Genomic DNA, 23,989 nt, shown 5'->3' on the forward strand with positions numbered 1-23,989 from the left:
TACAAGAAACGTTTAACAAGGACCTAGAAGAACTAAAGAGTAAACAAATAATGATGAACAACACAATAAATGAAATTTAAAATTCTCTATAAGGAATCAATAGCAGAATAACTGATACAGAAAAATGGATAAGTGATTTCAAAGATAAAATGATGGAAATAACTACCACAGAGCAGAATAAAGAAAAAATAATGAAAAGAGTTGAGGATAGTCTCAGAGAACTCTGGGACAACATTTAACACACCAACATTCAAATTATAGGGGTTCCAGAAGAAAAAGAGAAAAAGAAAGGGACTGAGAAAATATTTGAAGATATTATAGTTGAAAACTTCCCTAATATGGGAAAGGAAATAGTCAAGTCCAGGAAGCACAGAGAGTACCATATAGGATAAATCCAAGGAGAAACATGCCAAGACACATATTAATCAAACTATCAAAAAATAAACACAAAGAAAAAATATTAAAAGCATCAAGGGACAAACAACAAATAACATACAAGGGGATCCCCATGAAGTTAACAGCTGATCTTTCAGCACAAACTCTGCAAGCCAGAAAGGACTGGCAGGACATATTGAAAGTGATGGAAGGGAAAAACCTACAACCAAGATTACACTACCCAGCAAGGATCTCATTCAGATTTCACAGAGAAAATAAAACCTTTACCGACAAGCAAAAGCTAAGAGAATTCAGTACCACTAAACCAGCTTTACAACAAATGCTAAAGGAACTTCTCTAGGCAGGAAACACAAGAGAAGGAAAACACCTATAATAACAAACCCAAAACAATTAAGAAAATGGTCATAGGAACATACATATCGATAATTACCTTAAATTACCTTAAATGCTCCTACCAAAAGACATAGACTGGCTGAATGGATACAAAAACAAGACCCGTATATATGCTGTCTACAAGAGACCCACTTCAGACCTAGAGACACATACAGACTGAAAGTGAGGGGATGGAAAAAGATATTCCATACAAATGGAAATCAAAAGAAAGCTGGAGTAGCAATTCTCATATTAGACAAAACAGACGTTAAAAAAAGACTATTACGAGAGACAAAGAAGGACATGACATAACGATCAAGGGATCAATCCAAGAAGATATAACAATTGTAAATATTTATGCACCCAACATAGGAGCACCTCAATACATACAGTAAATACTAACAGCCATAAAAGGGGAAATCGACAGTCACACAATCATAGTAGGGGACTTTTAACACCCCACTTTTACCAATGGACAGATCATCCAAATTGAAAATAAATATGAGAACACAAGCTTTAAATGATGCATTAAACAAGATGGACTTAATTGATATTTATAGAACATTCCATCCAAAAACAACAGAATATACTTTCTTCTCAAGTGTTCATGGAACACTCTCCAGGATAGATCATATCTTGGGTCACAAATCAAGCCTTGGTAAATTTAAGAAAATTGAAATCGTATCTGGTATGTTTTCCGACCACAACGCTATGAGACTAGATATCAATTACATGAAAAAATCTGTAAAAAATACAAACACGTGGAGACTAAACAATACACTACTTAATAACTAAGAGATCACAGGGGAAATCAAAGAGGAAATAAGAAAATACCTAAAAACCAATGACAATGAAAACACGATGGCCCAAAACCTTTGGGATGCAGCAAAAGAAGTTCTAAGAGGGAAGTTTATAGCAATACAATCCTACCATAAGAAGCAAGAAACATCTCAAATAAACAACTTAACCTTACATCTAAAGCAATTAGAGAAAGAAGAACAAAAAAAATCCCAAAGTTAGCAGAAGGAAAGAAATCATAAAGATCAGATCACAAATAAATGAAAAAGAAATGAAGGAAACGATAACAAAGATCAATAAAACTAAAAGCTGTTTCTTTGAGAAGATAAATAAAATTAATAAACCATTAGCCAGACTCATCAAGAAAAAAAGGGAGAACACTCAAATCAATAGAATTAGAAATGAAAAAGGAGAAGTAACAACTCACACTGCAGAAATACAAAGGGTCATGAGAGATTACTACAAGCAAATGTATGCCAATAAAATGGACAATCTGGAAGAAATGGAAAAATTCCTAGAAAAGCACAACCTTCCAAGACTGAACCAGGAAGAAATAGAAAATATGAACAAACCAATCACAAGTAGTGAAATTGAAACTGTGATTAAAAATCTTCCAACAAACAAAAGCCCAGGACCAGATGGCTTCACAGGAGAATTCTATCAAACATTTAGAGAAGAGCTAACACCCATCCTTCTCAAACTCTTCCAAAATAGAGCAGAGGGAGGAACACTCCCAAACTCATTCTCTGAGGTCACCATCACCCTGATACCAAAAGCAGACAAAGAGGTCACAATGAAAGAAAACTACTGGCCAATATCACTGATGAACATAGATGCAAAAATCCTCAACAAAATACTAGCAAACAGAATCCAACAACACATAAAAAGGATCATACACCATGATCAAGTGGGGTTTATCCCAGGAATGCAAGGATTCTTCAAGATATGCAAATCAATCAATGTGATACACCACGTTAACAAATTGATGAATAAAAACCACATGATCATCTCAATAGAGGCACAGAAAGCTTTTGATAAAATTCAATGCCCATTTATGATAAAAACCCTCCAGAAAGTAGGCATAGAGGGAACGTTCCTCAACATAATAAAGGCCATATATGACAAACCCACAGCCAACATCGTCCTGGTGAAAAACTGAAACCATTTCCAGTAAGATCAGGAACAAGACAAGGTTGCCCACCCTCACTACTCTTATTCAACATAGTTTTGGAAGTTTTAGCCACAGCAATCAGAGAAGAAGAAGAAATAAAAGGAAAACAAATTGGAAAAGAGGAAATAAAGCTCTCAATGTTTGCAGAAGACATGATACTATACATAGAGAATCCTAAAGATCCTACCAGGAAACTACTAGAGCTGATCAATGAATCTGGTAAAGTAGCAGGATGTACAAGTAATGCACAGAAATCTCTTGCATTCCTATACACTAATGATGAAAAAATCTGAAAGTGCAATTAAGAAAACACTCCCATTTACCATTGCAACAAAAAGAATAAAATATCTAGGAATAAACCTACCTAAGGAGACAAAAGACCTGTATGCAGAAAATTATAAGACACTGGTGAAAGAAATTAAAGATGATATGAATAGATGGAGAGATATACCATGTTCTTGGATTGGAAGAATCAACATTGTGAAAATGACTCTACTACCCAAAGCAGTCTACAGTTTCATGCAATCCCTATCAAACTACCAGTGGCATTTTTCACAGAACTAGAACAAAAAATTTCACAATTTGTATGGAAACACAAAAGACCCTGAATAGCCAAAACAATCTTGAGAAAGAAAAATGGAGCTGGAGGAATCAGGCTCCCTGACTTCAGACTAAACTACAAAGCTATAGTAATCAAGATAGTATGGTACTGGCACGAAAACAGAAGTATAGAGCAATTGAACAGGACAGAAAGCCCAGAAATAAACCCACACACATATGGTCACCTTACCTTTGATAAAGGAGGCAAGAATATACAATGGAGAATAGACAGCCTCTTCATAAGTGGTGCTGGGAACACTGGACAGCTACATGTAAAAGAATGAAATGAGAACACTCCCTAACACCATACACACAAAAAAACCTCAAAATGGATTAAAGACCTCAATGTTAAAGGCCAAACACTTAAACCTATTAGAGGAAAACAGACAGAACACTCTATGACATAAATCACAGCAAGATCATTTGAACACACCTCCTAGAGAAATGGAAATGAAAACAAAAATAAACAAATGGGACCTAATGAAACTTAAAAGCTTTTGCACAGCAAAAGAAAACATAAACAAATGAAAAGACAACCCTCAGAATGGGAGAAAATATTTGCAAATGAAGCAACTGACAAAGCATTTATCTCCAAAATTTACAAGAAGCTCCTGCAGCTCAATATCAAAAAAGCAAACAACGCAATCCAAAAATGGGCAGAAGACCTAAGTAGACATTTCTCCAAGGAAGATATACAGATTGCCAACAACACATAAAAGGATGGTCAACGTCACTAATCATTAGAGAAATGCAAATTGAAACTACAATGAGGTATCACTTCACACCAGTCAGAATGGCCATCATCAAAAAATCTACAAACAATAAATGCTGAAGAGGGTGTGGAGAAAAGGGAACCCTCTCGCACTGTTGGTGGGAATGTACATTGATACAGCCTCTATGGAGAACAGTATGGAGGCTCCTTGAAAAACTAAAAATAGAACTACCATAAGACACAGCAATCCCACTACTGGGCATATACCCTGAGAAAACCATAATTCAAAATGAGTCATGCATATACACACACTACCAAATGTAAAATAGATAGCTAGTGGGAAGCAGTCACATAGCACAGGGAGATCAGCTCTGTGCTTTGTGACCACCTAAAGGGATTGGATAGGGAGGGTAGGAGGGAGACACTAGGGGGAGATGATATGGAGATATACGTATATGTATGGCTGATTAACTTTGTTATAAAGCAGAAACTAACACACCATTGTAGAGCAATTATACTCCAAAAGAGATGTTAAAAAAAAAAAAAAAGTCATGTACCACAATGTTCATTGCAGCTCTATTTATAATAGCTAGGACATGGAAGCAACCTAAGTGTCCATCAACAGATGAATGGATAAAGAAGATGTGGCACATATATACAGTGTAATATTACTCAGCCATAAAAGAAACGAAATTATTTGTAGTGAGGTGGATGGACCTAGAGTCTGTCTTACAGAGTGAAGTAAGTCAGAAAGAGAAAAGCAAATACCGTATGCTAACATATATATATGGAATCTAAAAAAAAAAAAAAAAAAGTGGTTCTGAGTAACATAGGGGCAGGACAGGAAAAAAGACGTAGACGTAGAGAATAGACTTGAGGACACGGGGAGTGGGAAGTATAATCTGGGACAATGTGAAAGAGTGGCATGGACATATATACAATACCAAATGTAAAATAGATAGCTAGTGGGAAGCCGCCACATAGCACAGGGAGATCAACTCGGTGCTTTGCCGCTACCTAGAGGTGTGGGATAGGGAGTGTGAGAGGGAGACGCAAAAGGGAGGAGATATGGGGATATATGTGTATGTATAGCTGATTCACTTTGTTATAGAGCAGAAACTAGCACACCATTGTGAAGCAATTATACTCCAATAAAGATGTCAAAAAAAAAAAAAACAGATAGAGCCTTTAAATGAAGGAGTTTATCATCTAAACACGGAAATAATTTACAAATATAATATCACAGGTGCCTGAGTGAAGGAATGAATAAAATGTCCTTGGAAATTCAATGAGGGAGAAATGAGTTCAGCTTGGGGGAATCAGAAAAAGCTGCTCTGCTGAATTGCCTTCAGCAATTTGCCCTTTCCCCCCACATTCTATCTCCACCTGATCTGTACCCCAGGGAGCTAATATTTGTGGACAGCATCACCATGCTCCCTTGCTTGCCTTCTAGCTTTTGGCAGGGTTGGGCAATGGCTAGTTCCAGCAGGAGATCATAGAGCGTGCAGAGATAGGTGGGGTGTTTATTTCCCCAGTTCCCTCCCTGCCCAGTTACAGTTTGGCAGTGACCATATTCTTCTGTCAAAAGGCAGCATGCCTGCCCTAAAGTCACAAGTTCACTCAGGGTCACTGTTTCCTTACTTACTTCCTCTGGTCCAGGGGTGGTAGGCTGCCATCCTTACTAGCCCCAGAGAACCTCACCATCTTTGTACTATCTTAACCCTTTGTAAATAATATATCTATGAAGATTTTCAAGTAGGAGAATGACTGAATGAGTTTACAGTGGGGAGTTATTAAATAAGGACGACCCTGGAAGCAGGGGTCCTAATTAGAAGCTGCTGGGATCTTGAATTCATAGTAGAACATAAATTAAGGCAATGGTAGCATAGGATGGAAAAAAAAATAACTGACTTGCAAGATATTTTTGGAAGTTGAATTGCTATGCTCAGCTGGACATTGAGGAGGGTGAGGAAATATGAGTGAAGCTGAAGGTAACTTCCAGGCTCTTTAAAAATATATATGTATATGTATGGCTGAGTCACTTTGCTGTGTACCTGAAACTATCACAACATTGTTAATGGGCTACACTCCAATATAAAATAAAAAGTTTTTAAAAAGTGAAATAAACATTTGAAAAGTTATATATATATATATATGTTTCTGAAAAAATTTTAAAGCTATATTGGTATGAGTGATATATTTTTAATTAAAGATAATTCAGCAAAAAATGCTGCTGTTTATTAAGTGTTCTGCCCTTACATTTGGCAGGAAATCAATAGTCACCTTCAAGAAGGTTTGCATTACAAACTTTGCCACCTGAGCACAGGTACCCTCAGGTGTACTCCTCCCACCACGGCCACGTATCCAACTGTCAGGGCCTCTCGTGGAGGAGGTTCAGCCATCCAAAGCCATGTAGAACAGTAGAAAAAGATCACACACCTTTGGAGTCAATCTTGTGCATTGAAGTCAATATATTTTGAAATTATCTACCTGAATTTATATATCATTCAGTCTAAATATACTGGAACATGGTTGAAAACATATCACATTCTAGCATTTATATGAATGGTGGTAAACCTGGTGTTTTTATGCTAAGTGAAATAAGTCAGAGAGAGAAACACGAATACTGTATGATTGTTACTGAGTCCAAGCTCATACTGCTTACTGCAGGACAGGCCAATGAATCGAGAGACAAGGTGGTAGGGCAAGGAATGGCAACGTTATTCAGAAAGCCAGTAGACCGAGGAAATGGTGAACTAGTGTCCCAAAGAATCATCTTGTCCAAGTTTGGATGGTAATTTCTTTTATAAAGCAAAGAGGGGAAAGTGAGGAGGTAAAGTAAAAGAAAGGTGATAAATTGTTGCAAATATTTCCTGGTTCCCTCCAGACTCTGGAGGGGATTTGTTAATTTCTTCCTTCCTGCAGCCATTCATAGGTGGGCCTGGTCAGGAGGTTTCCTGTGAGCTTAAACAAAGGTATTTTAACTTAATGCTCAGACATGGGAGGCAGGGTTCCCAGAGGTGGGCCATTATGTATACTTTAAGCTATAGGCAACATCCCTTTAGTGGTTAACTTGTAGCAAAAACAATAGAATATAAAGGTTAAAGTAAAAGAAACAGATCCAGTATGGAGTCAGATTTGTTCTTCCCGATTCCATGCTCTCACTTATATGTGGAATCTAAAAAGACCAAACTCATAGAAACAGAGATCAGATTTGTGGTTGCAGGTTGGGGTTAGGTGAAGGTGGTCAAAAGGTTCAAACTCCTAGTTATAAGATAAATAAGGTCTGGGGATGTAATGCACAGCATGGTGACTACAGCTAATAGGTAATACCGTATTGTGTATTAGAAAGTCACTAAGAGAGTAAATCTTATGAGTTCTTATGACAAGGAACCAAACTGTACCTTCGTGAGGTGACGGAACTAAACTTACGTGGTGATCATTTCACCATACATACATATAGCACATCATTATGTTTGTATATCTTAAACGTACACAATGTCATATGTCAATTACATCTCAGTAAAACTGGGGTGGGCGAGAACTGCTATTTTTGCTTTCTCTCTAGGGCTCTGCTGCTTTGGGGGGAGGTCATCAAGAGGACGTGGCTGCCAGTTGACCCAAGAGCTGGACTTGGGCAATCAGAGGATCCTCACTCGCTCCCCTGTCCTTGGAATATACATTCTGCCCACCGTTGCTATAGCTGGAACCATTTCAAGGATTACCCTTGAGAGAGTAATGTGTTACTGAGACCATCTGGACTGAATACCTGACTGAACCCCATTAAGGCCTCTATATAAACTCTTAAGATTCTGGCAGGTGGGTGCAGTGATCTTCTTATCTTGCTGGCCACCCAAGCCTCAAATGTAAAACTGCCACCTGCCAATCTCAATTGGTCTGCCTCTTTCTTCAGCCTCTCCTTCTCCTCTGGGTATGGGGGCCAATTTCGGATTTCACCCAGGAAGCTCTCGAGGGTGCAGACCAACAGCTGCCCACTTTAAATTTCCATTAACCTCAAAAGCACAAAGTGCAAACAAAAGTTTCTTTAATTCTATCATCAGACTACTTCCACATGGCTGAAATTTCCAGAGAAATGCTTGTAAAATATATACTTATAAATAGATGTAGACCTGGGTGAGAATGAAATCTCAGAGGCCATAAAAAATACATCCTTCTTTCTGGAATATGAATAATTAGGTATTATAACCATATTACAAATGCATTCCACTTCCACCAAAAGTGGAAACTGAACCTTAACAAATATTCATACTCAAATAAAAACAGAGGCTCAAATAACCTTAATGTTTCTTCTATTTATGAAATAAGGGGGGAAAACATTTTTAGGTCTTTATAAAGAAATCCTTTCCTTTAAATAAAATCTCACTAAGTCCAAGGAGGCAGTAACTTTTCTGGAGGCACTCTGACACAAAGCAACACATAAAATGTGAGGGTAAAAAAGAAAAACGTGCAAAAATGTATGTACAAGGATACTGATGACACTATTCATAATAACTGAAAACCACACGTATTAGTGTTCAACAATAGAGAACTGGTTTGCTACATCTTCTTGGATGACAAGATGTTTTTTTGTTCAGCCTCATGTAGCCAACCCTTATTCCAGCAGCATAAGTAGCACACTGGGTCACCGGTACAGTCTACTCTTTTCTCAAGGCGAACTTCTCTCTGGGTTTCTTGGTGCTCTTTCTTGTCTGCAGCCCTTAATCACTGCAAAGGTTTTCCTTAACACTGAATTTTGAAAAGAGAGATTAGTATTTCTTCCAGAAGGCACGGGGCTTTTTATGCAAATTATCCCCCACCACTAGCATCTAATTCTGCATACCAAGAGAAAGGGCAAACTTGCTAAGTGACACAGCCCTTGAAATGTGGCTCAGATTGAAAACGTGTTTACATCTTCTGTTCTCTCGCAAAATACTGCTAAAATGATGATTCTTTTTTTTTTGCAGTACGCAGGCCTCTCACTGTTGTGGCCTCTCCCGTTGCAGAGCACAGGCTCCGGACGCGCAGGCTCAGCGGCCATGGCTCACGGGCCCAGCCGCTCCGTCGTGGCATGTGGGATCTTCCCGGACCGGGGCACGAACCCGCGTCCCCTGCATCGGCAGGCGGACTCTCAACCACTGCGCCACCAGGGAAGCCCTAAAATGATGATTTAAAAAAAAAAAAATCACCTGCAAAAATAAGGAGATGAGGAGAGGAGCTTACAGCAATCAAGCTAGGATACCAAAAAGTAGACAGCAAAGCTGTGACTGAGAGACAAAAAAATAGGTCATACACACAGGTTAGGAATTAGAAGGGCATCTTCCTTCTTAACAGAAGCACTGGACACAAGAAGAAAATAAAGCAATACCTTCAAAACCCTGAAGGAAAATGACTTCCAACTGGGAACTCCATATTGAGCCACACTCTTACTAGAGTATGAGAGTAAAATAAAGATTTTTTTCAAGACATGCAAAATTCCCAGAAACATTTACCTCCTATTCAGCTTTACTCAGGAAGCTACCAGAATAGGTGCTCTTCCACATCAGAGAGTTTACTAAGAAAGCAAAAACAGAAACTCAGGGTCCATTTCAGAACCAGCAACATAATTTGCAGGATGAGACCCAGTATAAAATGAAAACACAAGAACCCTTGTTCAAAATTTATTAAGAATTTCAAGATGATGACAACTGAGCACTAAGCCAAATGCAGACCCTTCTAAGTGTAATGGCACAGGACCCAGACCCCATGAAACCAGCCCTGGGTCCAATCCAGGAGAGGGAAGAGAGAATTCCCAGGATGATAGTGAAGGGAGATCCCAGGACAACAGCTATGAAGCTAGTCTAAACAATCACCAGTCCACACTGGAGCTAGAAAATGGAGTGCTTCAAGAAGGGTATCTTCAAGGAAAACAATGAATTACTCAATGTAATTGTAAGGGGTTGAGAGGACATTTCCACTTCTTGGGGGAAGCACATGGAAGAAGCACATGGAAGAATTAAAAATGGACACAATTAAAGCAACTTTCCAGACAAATCCATGACTGGCAAGTGTCAATATTTTATGACAAGCCTGCTGTGAGAGCAAAGGCACTGTGCTCTGGAGCTGTGAAGACAGATAAACAAGAAACTGACCTCCAATCACTTACATATTCTTGGAAGACACAGGTGTTAAACAAAGCCTGTCTTGGTAGAACAGTGGGACGTTTTTAGGAATCTGAGATGGAGAGAGGCCTTCTGGTAGAATATAGAACAACATATACAAAGGCAGGACAGAGCACAAACAATGCTGAACAAGCCTGGATGAACTGAACTCTTGGCTAATGATGGGTGCCAGAATGGGGAAATGTTCTAGATTTTCCCCTCATCATCCCTCACAAATTTCCATTCAAAGCCTGATGTGCTAGAAATATATGTGAGTGAATGGCTCCTACTTGGGATCCTATTAGGACCTGTAAAACAAGCACATTTTGTTTTGTGCATATTGATTCCAGTGTATTGATTTTAATTTATTTGCTGTAATTAAACTTGTGTAATTATTGCAAGGAAATTCAATGAAAACAGGCACAGGCATTTCTGTTCCACCAGCTCTCTACGTTGCTATAGTTCATTGAGATTCTCTTGCGGTTTGAAGGTAGGCATTCGAGGTCAAAGCAGAACGCTCCCCAATAGTAAGGGAGAGAGTAAGAGGCACAATTCACAGCAGAATTATTTTTCCTTTGAAAGTAGCTTTATTACTATTCTTATGATACCAGAACTTTTTGCAAGTTCTAACAGTAAAGAAAATCTCAAAGGAGAAATAAAAATGTAATCCCAATTCCCACTACTTAGAGGTAAGCACTATTCACTTTTACCAGGTATCCTGCTGGATGTCTCCCTATGTACATAAATACAAAGAGAAGAAGACGAGCACTAACATGAATGGTAAAATTGCATGTTACTCTGTGATCCACTTTGTTCATTCCATAATATATCTTAGGTATTTTATATGTCAAAATACTTATTTCTGTATCATCACTTTAATAGCTGCATGGTATACCATCTTATGTATGAAATAATTTATTTTAAAAACTTCTTTTGCTGAGTGTATTTCCAATTTTTCTTTATTATAAAAATAATTGCAGTGACTTAAGTGTACATTATGCTTGTCTAGTTATCTCCTTCAGGTAAATTCCCATAAGTGGGTTTTTTGGCTCAAAAAGAACAAAATTGCCACCTGTCGTCCAAAGTTGTTTTTTTTGAATCAATTTACACTTGTAGTAGCAGCATAAGAATATACAAATGCCAATAAGTATATGAAAAGACATTAGCCATCAGGGAAATGCAAGTCAAAACCACAATGAGATATTACTTCATATTCACTAGCATGGTTATCATCAAAAAGACAGATAATAACAAGTATTGCTGAAGCTATGGAGAACTTGGAGCCCTCATGCACTACTGGTGGGAATGTAAGTTGGTGCACCCACTTTGGAAAACAGTCTGGCAGTTTCTCAAAAAGAGTTACCTGACGACCCAGCAATTGTGCTCCTAAGTATATGCTCCAAAAAATTGAAAGGGGCTTCCCTGGTGGCGCAGTGGTTGAGAATCTGCCTGCTAATGCAGGGGACACGGACTCGAGCCCTGGTCTGGGAGGAACCCACATGCCGCGGAGCAAACAGGCCCGTGAGCCACAACTACTGAGCCTGCGCATCTGGAGCCTGTGCTCCGCCACAAGAGAGGCCGCAATAGTGAGAGTCCCGCGCACCGCGATGAAGAGTGGCCCCCACTTGCCACAACTAGAGAAAGCCCTCACACAGAAACGAAGACCCAACACAGCAAAAATAAATAAATTAATTAATAAATCTTCTTTAAAAAAAAAAAATTGAAATCAGGGACTCAAACAGATATTTGCACACAAATGTTCATTGCAGCAGTATTCGCAATAGCCAAAAAGTAGAAACGACCCAAGTCTTCATCAACAGTGAATGGATAAACAAAATGTGGTATATCCATACAGTTGAGTATTATTCATCCATAAAAGGAAAGGAAGTTCTAATATATGCTGCAACACAGATGAACCCTGAAAACATCATGCTAAGTGAAATAAGTCAGACACAAAAGGATAAATATTGCATGATTTCACTTACATGTAATATCTAGAATAGGCAAATTCATAGAGACAGAAAGGAGATTAGAGGTTATCAGGGGCTGGAGGCAGAGGGGGAAATAGGGAGTTACTGCTTAATGGTTACATTTCTATTTAGGGTAAAGAACAGTTTGGAAATAGGTACTGATGTTTGTTGCATAGCATTGTCAGTGTAATTAATGCCACTGAATTATGCATTTAAAAGTGGTTAAAATGGCAAATTTTATGTTATACATATTTTACCACAACAAAAAAATGAAAAAAATATAAGTTCTAAAATTTTTTTCAAGGGATTCAGTACGGATACATGCTACAATATGGATAAACTTTGAAAACATTTTACAAGATGAAATAAGTTGGTCACAAAAGACAACATATTCTATGATTCCAGTCTATATAAAATGTTCAGAATTGGCAAATCTACAGAGACAGAAAAGTAGATCAGTGGTTGCCTAGGGCTGGAGGCCCGGGGTAAGGTGGAGTGAAAGGAGGAGGGACGGGATGGGGGTATGAAAATGTTCTGAAATTAATTGTAGTGATATTCACATACAACTATGTGAATATACTAAAAACCACTGAAATTGGGCTACCTTGGTGGCACAGTGGTTGAGAGTCCACCTGCCGTTGCAGGGGACACGGGTTCGTACCCCGGTCCGGGAGGATCTCACGTGCCGTGGAGAGGCTGGGCCCATGAGCCATGGCCACTGAGCCTGCACGTCCGGAGCCTGTGCCCCGCAACGGGAGAGGCCACAACAGTGAGATGCCCGCGTACCACAAAAAAAAAAAAAAAAAAAAACACTGAAATTTACACTATAAATAGGTGAACTGTATGCTATATGAAATATATCTCAAAAAATCTGTTTTGTTTTTTAATTGTGGCTTTCTCTGTGATGGATGAGTTGGACCATTTTTTCCATATTTATTGGCCATCTGTATTTATTCTATTGTAAATGGCTTATTCATGTTCTTTGTTCTGGTTGTTTTGTTTTTGTTTTTATAAATGCAAAGATATATTCAGAGTCTACATTGACAAGTATTTTTTTAAGTACACTATTTTCTGGTGGAAAATACTGCAGGTGGCATGCCTCAAGCCAGAAGAGAAGTCCAGTTCTGAAGCTGCTGACAGTCTAACAGGTTGAATTGATTTTATTTGTAGCGGAGTAAACACAGCATGGAAGGGCAGCACAAAGAGAACACTCCTTGAATTCTTCAGTACCATACTAGGTGCTTTACAAATATGACCTCATGTAATCCATCACACCCATTTACGAAGGAAAGAGGTCAAGTTCCCCAAGGTTACACAGCCAGCTGCTGCAACTGGGATTTGAACCTAGTTCTCTGTCTTCAAAGTGCTAGTCCATTCTAAGTGCCCTCTGTAGAGTACTGATCACATGAGCATGACCAGTAATAGGAAGCTATGATGACGCCCTTTGTACTTTCTGAGTTTCAGACACCTGTGACTGCAGTAATGCTGAGAAGCCACTGGCAATAGGAAATTGCAGCTGTCAGAATGTACATTTCCTTCACTGCTCCCAGAGATGCCATGTGGAGAAATTTACCAACACAAACATAAATTCTTCAAGGTTCTTCGAATGTCCCTGTGGGGAATTATGAGACTCCCTGGGTTATAAGGATTATACTTGGACATCTCTGCTCAGCCAAAGCTCTGATTCAGGATGCAGCAGTAATAGGTCAGATGTCACACATAGACCAAGAAATGTCAAAGTCACATGAAGAATGACATACAGCCATCAAAAGAGCTAATAAATACCTCACTTGGGAAATTAATTTGTAAATTCCATAGGATTATACATCTTTGTAATTACGGATAGTGTCATACAAAGATAACATTTCTTCATTGAAAGGGATCTTAGAGTTTCTCTCTTCAGACCTTTTATTTTACAGATGTAGAAACTGAGATCCTGAGATTTTAATTAACTATTTTACTTAGAAAAATCTCTGAGGGGAAGGCAGCATGATTTCTGATGACTCCAAATCCCTAGCTTGGCTGCCCTTCCTCCTAACTCAGGAAAACCTCCAAAGTCATTTTTCTATGGCAAAACCGTATTCTGTGAATTTAATATTTTCTAGCTCTCTCTGCTGCACTGGGAATTGTTCAACTCTAACTCCCTTTAGCTATGAAGACTGGAAGAGAATACAGTTCTCAACACTGCTCATGCTTTCAAGTCACATGTCCTCAGGTTGCTAAAAATCTCCAGTCTGTGAAACACGAAATGAAATGCCAGGATGCTATTTTTGATTGACATAGAGAGCAAGGAAGCAGATTTATATCCACTGGCAAAATCGTATGCTGATAGTTAGAAACTGCTAGTGATGATATGAATGTTACCACATTGCATGGATGAAGATTCCACTTTTCCTGTTTATTGTGATGAGAGTGCTTTCCTTTGGCCTCTACTTTCTAAGATTCTAAAATTAGACATTTAACTTTATTCTTAAATTAATTGTAAATGTAATTGTATCATAAGTGTGATTCAGCAAAGAGTGAAAAGAACAACAAATGGAGGTCAGGAACCACTTGCTTTATCATCTTCTATTTCATCTATGTTTTCCTTCCCTTGGAATTCATATAACTTATTTTTTTTAAATACTTCTACAAATAGATATGCTCAGAAAATTTATATGATTAATTTTTCAAGCAGATATGACAAGGGACAAAACCGAGTTCAATAACCATAAATATATTTTTAATCCTTATGTATAGTCTAGGACAATAGAATGGATTGCTTTAAAAGATAGAAAGTGTTCATTTAATTTTTTAAAATATATTTCATGTGTATTCTGGTATCAGCCAACCCTGTGCCCCAGTAGCAGGTAATTCAAGATAAGCACACTTAAAATATAAGGAAAATACTTAAAATGTCAAAGTCTGTGGCACATTTACATAGCAATATAGAATTCTGCTTCACTCCTTGGTTAATGAACATAATGGTCAGGCTTAAAAATAAATATTTAATATATATGCATATCTGACATATTCATATAATATATAACATTAAATAATATATGCTTATATTTGATATATATTAAATAATTGTTTTAGAATACAGTTGGAATCAATTGGAAAGTCAAAATATAATTTTATATATAAAGAGGTAGATATATACTGAACTAAATATATGTTAAATACCCAAATATATATCAATGTAATATATATATATATATATATATATATAAAAAATAAAAAAACTGACATCTTCTTTCTCTCCATTCAGTTAACCGACTGGTGATTTTTCACAATCATGTAGATAAAAATACAAACAAGAATATGCACTTATATAGCCAAGAAAAATCTATAGTATTGTCTTTTTATCTTAACTCCACTTTTATTGTCTTTTATTTTCTAAGGGATTAGACTACTTCTAGACTTCCGTGTTTCTATGTTAGTTTTTTTCCAAGTAGATTTTGTTTTACTCTTTCAGTTCATGCCATTGTTTGCTGACGTAGTGAAATGTTACTTACTGCACAATAACTGGCCAACTGGAGAACATATTATCTGGAAACTGGGAATGCAAACAGTAAAGAACGTCAGGATCCACTAAAAATAGAAGGTTTTATACTTTCAGTTTAGTCATCTTTGTTTGGGAATTAAAATCTCTTACTTCAGCTCATCGTGAGTTTTTTGGTTTTTTTTTTAAAGCATAGTGGGGGGAACGATTCAATGTGAAAGTTATTTTTTTTTAACTTTTTTTTTTAGCCCATCAAATTTCAGTATACATAGTTAATAACCACTTCAAATTGCTATGCCAGGAGAAACCACTCTTACCTAATTGGCTGCCAAGGCTCATAAAGCACCTCTGTGCCACTGGTAATTCATTGCTCTATTGATATGGTAACTCACAGTGATATTTTCTGGCTGTCATCTTTTACACTCACTGATGCTCACTTCCTTCAATTTTTACATCCAGTAGTTCCAAAATTAAAGGCTATGTCTTGGCCATACGATTTTTAGTAGGTTCTTTACAAGTTCTCCTAAGTGGATTTTCTCTTTGTCTATACCACACACATACGCACACATATGCATGCATGCATGTACACACACACAGACTTTAAATGGTTGAATATATTCTTCTCCGAGTAGAATTTTTTCATTAGATGTAAAACATTTCATTTTCATATGGATCTACAGTGCCTTTTAAAGCTACTCCAAAGCCTCATTATGTGACACATTGGTGATCAAACCACTTTATCTCACAATGCCAGAATCTTTACAAGATCACAGCTAATGACTTCGTTTCCAGCGTGGTGTCATGTGGCTCAGTTCCCAGAACCAAATCATATCTGTCAGTTCTTTTCACAGGAGCACACATCTTCTCTGTTGGTATAGAGTGTCATGCAGTGGCCAGCACTGTGCAACGGCAAACAGCTCATATCAGGACCCTCCGTCTCCTTCCCCCAGATGACTCTGCACGAGGTGAAGAAGAACGTGCACACCTGCCAATTCTGCCAAATTTCAGCCTCTGAGGCCACACACTAGTTCATTTCACATTCTCAAGAGTGTGAAGAGCTGTCTTTTGGCAGCAGCCTGACTGTCCTCTACTACCTCAGAGGAAAGTAGAATTCATCTTTCCTAGTAGAATGGAGAAAAGTTTGAGACATGATGGGAAATGGTTCCTGCAGGGAGAAAAGTTTCCTTGGATGTGTCAAATCACTGTTAGCTTCAGTAAACATGGCGACTCAGCTCCAAGTGGGTCAAACTCCTCATTCCTCTCAACACCACTTCCTGGGACATTAGAGGACAAGAGCAAAGGGTGGAAACTTGATCAGTGAGGTTTGTGGAACCCAAGGATGGCCAGGTTAAACACCACAAAGAAATTAGTTATACAGAAATCAGTCCACTTCAGCTATAGGGCTGCCACATCAACTTACAATTGTGTTTGAAAAAATGTACATTTGGATTGTTTTCCAGAAAGTGGCTATGACATTATACCCTGACTGCATTTGCCTTTGAAAAAAATTAATACAATATTCTGTAAAACGGTCCAGCTTACAATGACAAGCTATTGAACTTACTGCCTGCATCTACCTCACAGATCTTAAAGTAACTCAAAAGAGCCATCTGAATGATTAAACAGTAATCTGTTTGCAAAATCATTTTGTCCACCAAAAATCACCTCCTAACATCCTGAGACCAATCAGTTCCTCCCTGGGTTTTTAAGCCAGAATTCTACAACTAACATGGAAAAAGGCCACATTTTTTTCTGACAGTGGTGTGAACTTTTTAACTTTTCTAGTTGTTGCTTCATTAAGGATCATATTCTTGAAATTTTCAAAAGAAATGTTATTGCTGTCAAGTCAGCACTCAGCATTCATGTAAATGATGTGATGCTGTGATTCATAATAAGAAACATATTTTTGGGTCCCTCCCTGGTTGGTGCTCGGGGCCTTCTGTGTCGCCTCGGGCACAGCGCCGCTCACACCATGGCTTGGGTCATGAATGCGCCACAGCCTCTCGAGAGACGTGGGTCCTCGGAGCCTCTTTAGTGCCGGAGCTCGGGCCGCAGGCGACTCCGCGGAGGTGGAAAAACAGAACCTCTGGAATGGATGGACTCTTCCCGAGCAGCTTTGCTAATTTGCAGCAGCTGGACAATGCTCCTCTTTAACACCTGTTGGCATAATCTTCACATTATTTCACTCTGGTGGCAGGGACTCAGCTCTGAATTCTGTATAGAAAAAGCACCTGGATCCCAGTCTTTCAATGGCTTCGAGATAACCAGAAATGCCTGCCCTTGAGCCTAGGGGGCCTCTAGGCAAGATGTCCCTGCCCATCGGGACGTACCACCGGGCATTCAGCTATGATGATGCCCTGGAGGACCCTACGCCCATGATTCCTCCTCCATCAGACATGGACAGCATCCCCTGGAAGCCAGTGATTCCAGAGTGCAAGTATCAGCACCTGGCCAAGGTGGAGGAAGGAGAGGCCAGTGTCTCGTCCCGTGCCCTGCCATCGGCCACTGACGGTGCGGACAAGGTCCCCGTGGTGAAGGCTAAAGCTACCCATGTCATCATGAGGTCTCTGATCACAAAACAGACCCAGGAGAGTATTCAGCGTTTTGAGCACCAGGCAGGGCTGAGAGATGCTGGCTACACACCCCACAAGGGCCTCTCCACCGAGGAGACCAAGTACCCTCGAGTGGCAGAAGCACTCCACAAACGAAAGCTCCAGAGTGGAGAGATAACAAGAGAGGAGCAGCAGCCGGCCTCCACCCAGTCCACCCCAAGCAGTAACTCCCACTCTTCCCCTAAGCAGAAGCCCAGAGGCTGGTTCACTTCTGGTTCTTCCACAGCCTTACCTGGCCCCAATCTTAGCACCATGGATTCTGGAAGCGGGGAAAAAGACAGAAGCTCGGCAGACAAATGGAGCCTCTTTGGACCAAGATCCCTCCAGAAGTCTGATTCCGGAGGTTTTGCCATCCAGGCCTACAAAGCAGCCCAGAAGCCTTCTCCAGTGGAACTGATCTGCATGCAGGCCACCCGAATGGCCAAGGATCCAGCAGTGTTCAAGCCACCCAAAATGGACATCCCAGTGACAGAAGGGAAGAAACAGCTGCTGCAGGCCCACAATCTCAAACCGTAGGACTTGAATGTTTTCACACCCACTGGTTTCTAGAGCTCTTTCTGTTCCAGGGACTCTGGATAGAGGGTGTCTTGAGCCCAGCTCCCCTTTACCTTGGCTCTGACATAGGAAAAGTTTTGTTTTGTCTTTTAAAATTTCTCTCAAACTGAGGCTAGAGCTGGAGACATAATTGATTTTTGAGAAACATTAGTGCAAAGTTTGTCCTTGTGCAGAAGAAGCCATTTTGTACTGCTTTAGTTTAAAGTTAGACTAAACCTCAGCAGTGATGTATGGAGACCTCATTACCTATTTTTGTATCTTTACTCTACCCAAGAACTTTGGTCATTACCTACTAGGTAAATAATGTTTGTGTTGTTCTAAAACCAAGGCTTCTTGATTCCTTTACCACTATCCATGTGTGCATGGACAAATCATGGCATAGTGGCGTTCACTGACTAGTTTAGACAACTTTAGCCCTCTTGGCTATGCTGGCACTGTGTGCTCCAGCCTCGTCAGTTATGGGGACCCAGGATCTGTTTGAGATATGGGTATAGTTAAGAGCCAGCCTTGGCAGGGATCCCCTCTGTTTTCTGCTGAAACCTTGCTTTTTGGTAGACCTCATGGATCTCCTTGCTTTTTGGTAGACCTCATGGATCACTTTGTCCTGCAGCCAGTTCCTACTGTAGTATCTCTTGGGCCAGTGCTGTTGGAGGGATGCTTCTCTTTTGTGTGTCACAGAACAAACACTAGCCTTACATATCCTTTGTTGCACTTTAAAGTGAGATTAATTTAACTCCCTTTTGGTTGAAAACTTCCTAAGGGAGAAAATTCAGTCTACTGGTTTGGTATAGATAAATGGATGTTAACCTTTCTTAAAGGAGGCAGCAACTGCAGTTTGAGTATAGTCTTGCGGTTCATATGAAACTAGTGTCAGCTTATTTTGAGTTTCTTGTTCAGCCAGGGCCTGAAAATTTTTTTCCTGGGAGGTGGAAGAATTAAAAAATTTTCTGTATGCAATCATTTTCCCCCCAAATGAGCCTCATACCTTTATAAACACGTACCTCACTGAGGAAAGGAACTAGGGAAACCACCTTTTTGTTTCTCCTCACTGTGTACATGTTCAATCATTGTCTTGAACACTGTCTCAAATTCCTGCTGTCCTTTGCTTTGGACAGTATGGTGTCTACACAAGGAGCTGAGCTGATCTTCCCACAGAGATGCCCTGGAGTCTAAAATGATCAGAGCAATTAATTGATTTGTGTCTTCTGTTATGCTTGTTTCTCTTAACTTGTTTTGGCAACAAAAATCCTTACTACTTTCTCAAAAAATAAATAAATAAATAAATATATTTTTGGTCTTAGTCCCTGTTTCTAACACAGAGCTCCTAAAACTCTCAGAATTTCCTAAAGGTGTTTTGTTATGTAAATGAGGTGACTTGTGCAAAGCACCTAAAGATGGGGCCTGGTTGCCAGGGGAACCAACCATACGATTAGAGCCTAGGAACTTTCAGCCTCACCACCCCAGGAGGGGAGAAGGGCTGGAGATTAAGTTCAGTCATCAATGGCCAATGATTTAATCAACCATGCCTAGGTAATTAAGCCTCCATAAAACCCCAAAAGGACAGGGTTGGGAGAGCTACTGGGTTGGTGAACACGTACAGATTTGGGGAGAGTGGTCCTCAGTGAGGGCATGGAAGCTTCTCACCCTTTCCCCTTTCCTTGCCCTATTCATCTCTTCCATCAGGCTCTTCTTGAGTTATATCCTTATAAAATAAACAGGTAATCTAGTAAGTAAAATGTTTCCCTGAGTTCTGTGCTGCTCTAGTACATTAATCAAACTCAAGCAGGAGGTCACTGGAACCTATATAAGGCAACTGCTAACAGCTGTAAAACAGGAAATCAACAGTAACATAATAATAGAGGGGACTTTAACACCTCACTTACATCAATGGACAGATCAACCAAAATGAAAATAAATGAGGAAACAGAAGCTTTAAATGACACAATAGATCAGATAGATTTAATTGATATTTATAGGACATTCCATCCAAAAACATCAGATTACACTTTCTTCCCACGTGCGCATGGAACATTCTCCAGGATAGATAGATCACATTTTGGGTCACAAATTGAGCCACAGTAAATTTAAGAAAATTGAAATCATATCAAGCACCTTTTCTGACCACAATGCTATAAGATTAGAAATGAATTACAGGGGAAAAAAACGTAAAAAACACAAACACATGGAGGCTAAACAATACGCTACTAAATAGCCAAGAGATCACTGAAGAAATCAAAGAGGAATTCAAAAAATACCTAGAGACAAATGCCAATGAAAACAAAACAATCCAAAACTTATGGGATGCAGCAAAAGCAGTTCTAAGAGGGAAGTTTATAGCTATACAAGCCTACCTCAAGAAACAAGAAAAATCTCAAATAAACAATCTAACCTTACACCTAAAGGAAATAGAGAAAGAAGAAAAAACAAAACCTAAATTTAGCAGAAGGAAAGAAATCATAAAGATCAGAGCAGAAATAAATGAAATAGAAACAAAGAAAACAATAGCAAAGATCAATAAAACTAAAAGCTGGTTCTTTGGGAAGATAAACAAAATTGATAAATCATTAGCCAGACCCATCAAGAAAAACAGGGGGAGGACTCAAATCAATAAAATTAGAAATGAAAAAGGAGAAGTTACAACAGACACTGCAGAAATACAAAGCATCCTAAGAGACTACTGCAAGCAACTCTATGCCAATAAAATGGACAACCTCGATGAAATGGACAAATTCTTAGAAAGGTATAAACTTCCAAGACTGAACCAGGAAGAAATAGAAAATATGAACAGGCCAATCACAAGTAATGAAATTGAAACTGTGATTAAAAATCTTCCAACAAACAAAAGTCCAGGACCAGATGGCTTCACAGGTGAATTCTATTAAACATTTAGGGAGGAGCTAACACCCATCCTTCTCAAACTCTTCCAAAAAATTGCAGAGGAAGTAACACTCCCAAACTCATTCTATGAGGCCAGCATCACCCTGATACCAAAACCAGACAAAGATACTACAAGAAAAGAAAATTACAGACCAATATCACTGATGAATATAGATGCAAAAATCCTCAACAAAATACTAGCAAACAGAATCCAACAGCACATTAAAAGGATCATACACCATGATCAAGTGGAATTTATCCCAGGGATGCAAGGATTCTTCAATATATGCAAATCAATCAATGTGATACACCATATTAACAAATTGAAGAATAAAAACCATATGATCATCTCAATAGATGCAGAAAAAGCTTTTGACAAAATTCAACACCGATTTATGATAAAAAACTCTCCAGAAAGTGGGCATAGAGGGAACCTACCTCAACATAATAAAGGCCATATATGACAAACCCACAGCAAACATCATTCTCAATGGTGAAAAACTGAAAGCATTTCCTCTAAGATCAAGAACAAGACAAGGATGTCCACTCTCACCGCTATTATTCAACACAGTTTTGGAAGTCCTAGCCTCAGCAATCAGAGAGGAAAAAGAAATAAAAGGGATACAATTTGGAAAAGAAGAAGTAAAACTGTCACTGTTTGCAGATGACATGATACTATACATAGAGAATCCTAAAGATGCCACCAGAATACTAGAGCTAATCAATGAATCTGGTAAAGTTGCAGGATACAAAATTAATGCACAGGAATCTCGTGCATTCCTATACACTAATGATGAAAAATCTGAAAGAGAAATTAAGGAAATACTCCCATTTACCATTGCAACAAAAAGAATAAAATACCTAGGAATAAACCTACCTGGGGAGACAAAAGACCTGTCTGCAGAAAACTATAAGACACTGATGAAAGAAATTAAAGATGATACCAACAGATGGAGAGATAAACCATGTTCTTGGATTGGAAGAATCAATATTATGAAAATGACTATACTCCGCTAAGCAATCTACAGATTCAATGCAATCCTTGTCAAATTACCAATGGCATTCTTTATGGAACTAGAACAAAAAATCTTAAAATTTCTGTGGAAACACAAATGACCCCGAATAGCCAAAGCAGTCTTGAGGGAAAAAAACGGAGCTGGAGGAATCAGACTCCCTGACTTCAGACTATACTACAATGCTACAGTAATCAAGACAATATGGTACTGGCACAGAAACACAGATTAATGGAACAAGATAGAAAACCCAGAGATAAACCCACACACCTATGGTCAACTAATCTATGACAAAGGAGGCAAGGATATACAATGGAGAAAAGACAGTCTTCAATAAGTGGTGCTGGGAAAACTGGACAGCTACATGTAAAAGAATGAAATTAGAACACTCCCTAACACCATGCACAAAAATAAACTCAAAATGGAGTAGAGACCTAAATGTAAGTTTGGACACTATAAAACTCTTAGAGGAAAACATAGGAAGAACACTTTTTTTTTTTTTAATTTATTTTTTGCTGTACGCAGGCCTCTCACTGCTGTGGCCTCTCCCATTGCGGAGCACAGGCTCCGGACGCGCAGCCCCAGCGGCCATGGCTCACGGGTCCAGCCGTTCCGTGGCACGCAGGATCCTCCCGGACCGGAGCACGAACCTGCGGCCCCTGCATCGGCAGGCGGACCCCCAACCACTGCGCCACCAGGGAAGCCCCCAGGAAGAACACTTTTTGACATAAATCACATCAAGATCTTTTTTTGATTCACCACCTAGAGTAATGGAAATAAAAACATAAACAAACAAATGGGACCTAATGAAACTGAAAAGCTTTTGCACAGCAAACCATAAACAGGACGAAAAGACAACCCTCAGAATGGGAGAAAATATGTGCAAACGAATCAACGGACAAAGGATTAATCTCCAAAATATATAAACAGCTCATGCAGCTCAATATTAAAAAAAACGAAACAACCCAATCCAAAAATGGGCAGAAGACCTAAATAGACATTTCTCCAAAGAAAATATACAAATGGCCAAGAAGCACATGAAAAGCTGCTCAACATCACTAATTATTAGAGAAATGCAAATCAAAACTACAATGAGGTATCACCTCACACCAGTTAGAATGGGCATCATCAGGAAATCTACAAACAACAAATGCTGGAGAGGGTGTGGAGAAAATGGAATCCCCTTGCACTGTTGGTGGGAATGTAAATTGATACAGCCACTATGGAGAACAGCATGGATGTTCCTTAAAAATCTAAAAATGGAATTACCGTATGATCCAGCAATCCCACTA

The 23,989-nt window shown here is 39.0% G+C and overlaps 1 pseudogene; it reads left to right on the forward strand.

Moving 5' to 3' along the window:
• Positions 1–17,809: 17,809 nt before the first annotated feature.
• On the forward strand, positions 17,810–18,768 carry LOC115865877 (putative monooxygenase p33MONOX pseudogene; annotated as a pseudogene).
• Positions 18,769–23,989: the final 5,221 nt, after the last annotated feature.

Source organism: Globicephala melas, chromosome 4 (genome assembly GCF_963455315.2).
Source record: "Globicephala melas chromosome 4, mGloMel1.2, whole genome shotgun sequence".
NCBI classification, from domain to species: Eukaryota; Metazoa; Chordata; class Mammalia; order Artiodactyla; family Delphinidae; genus Globicephala; species Globicephala melas.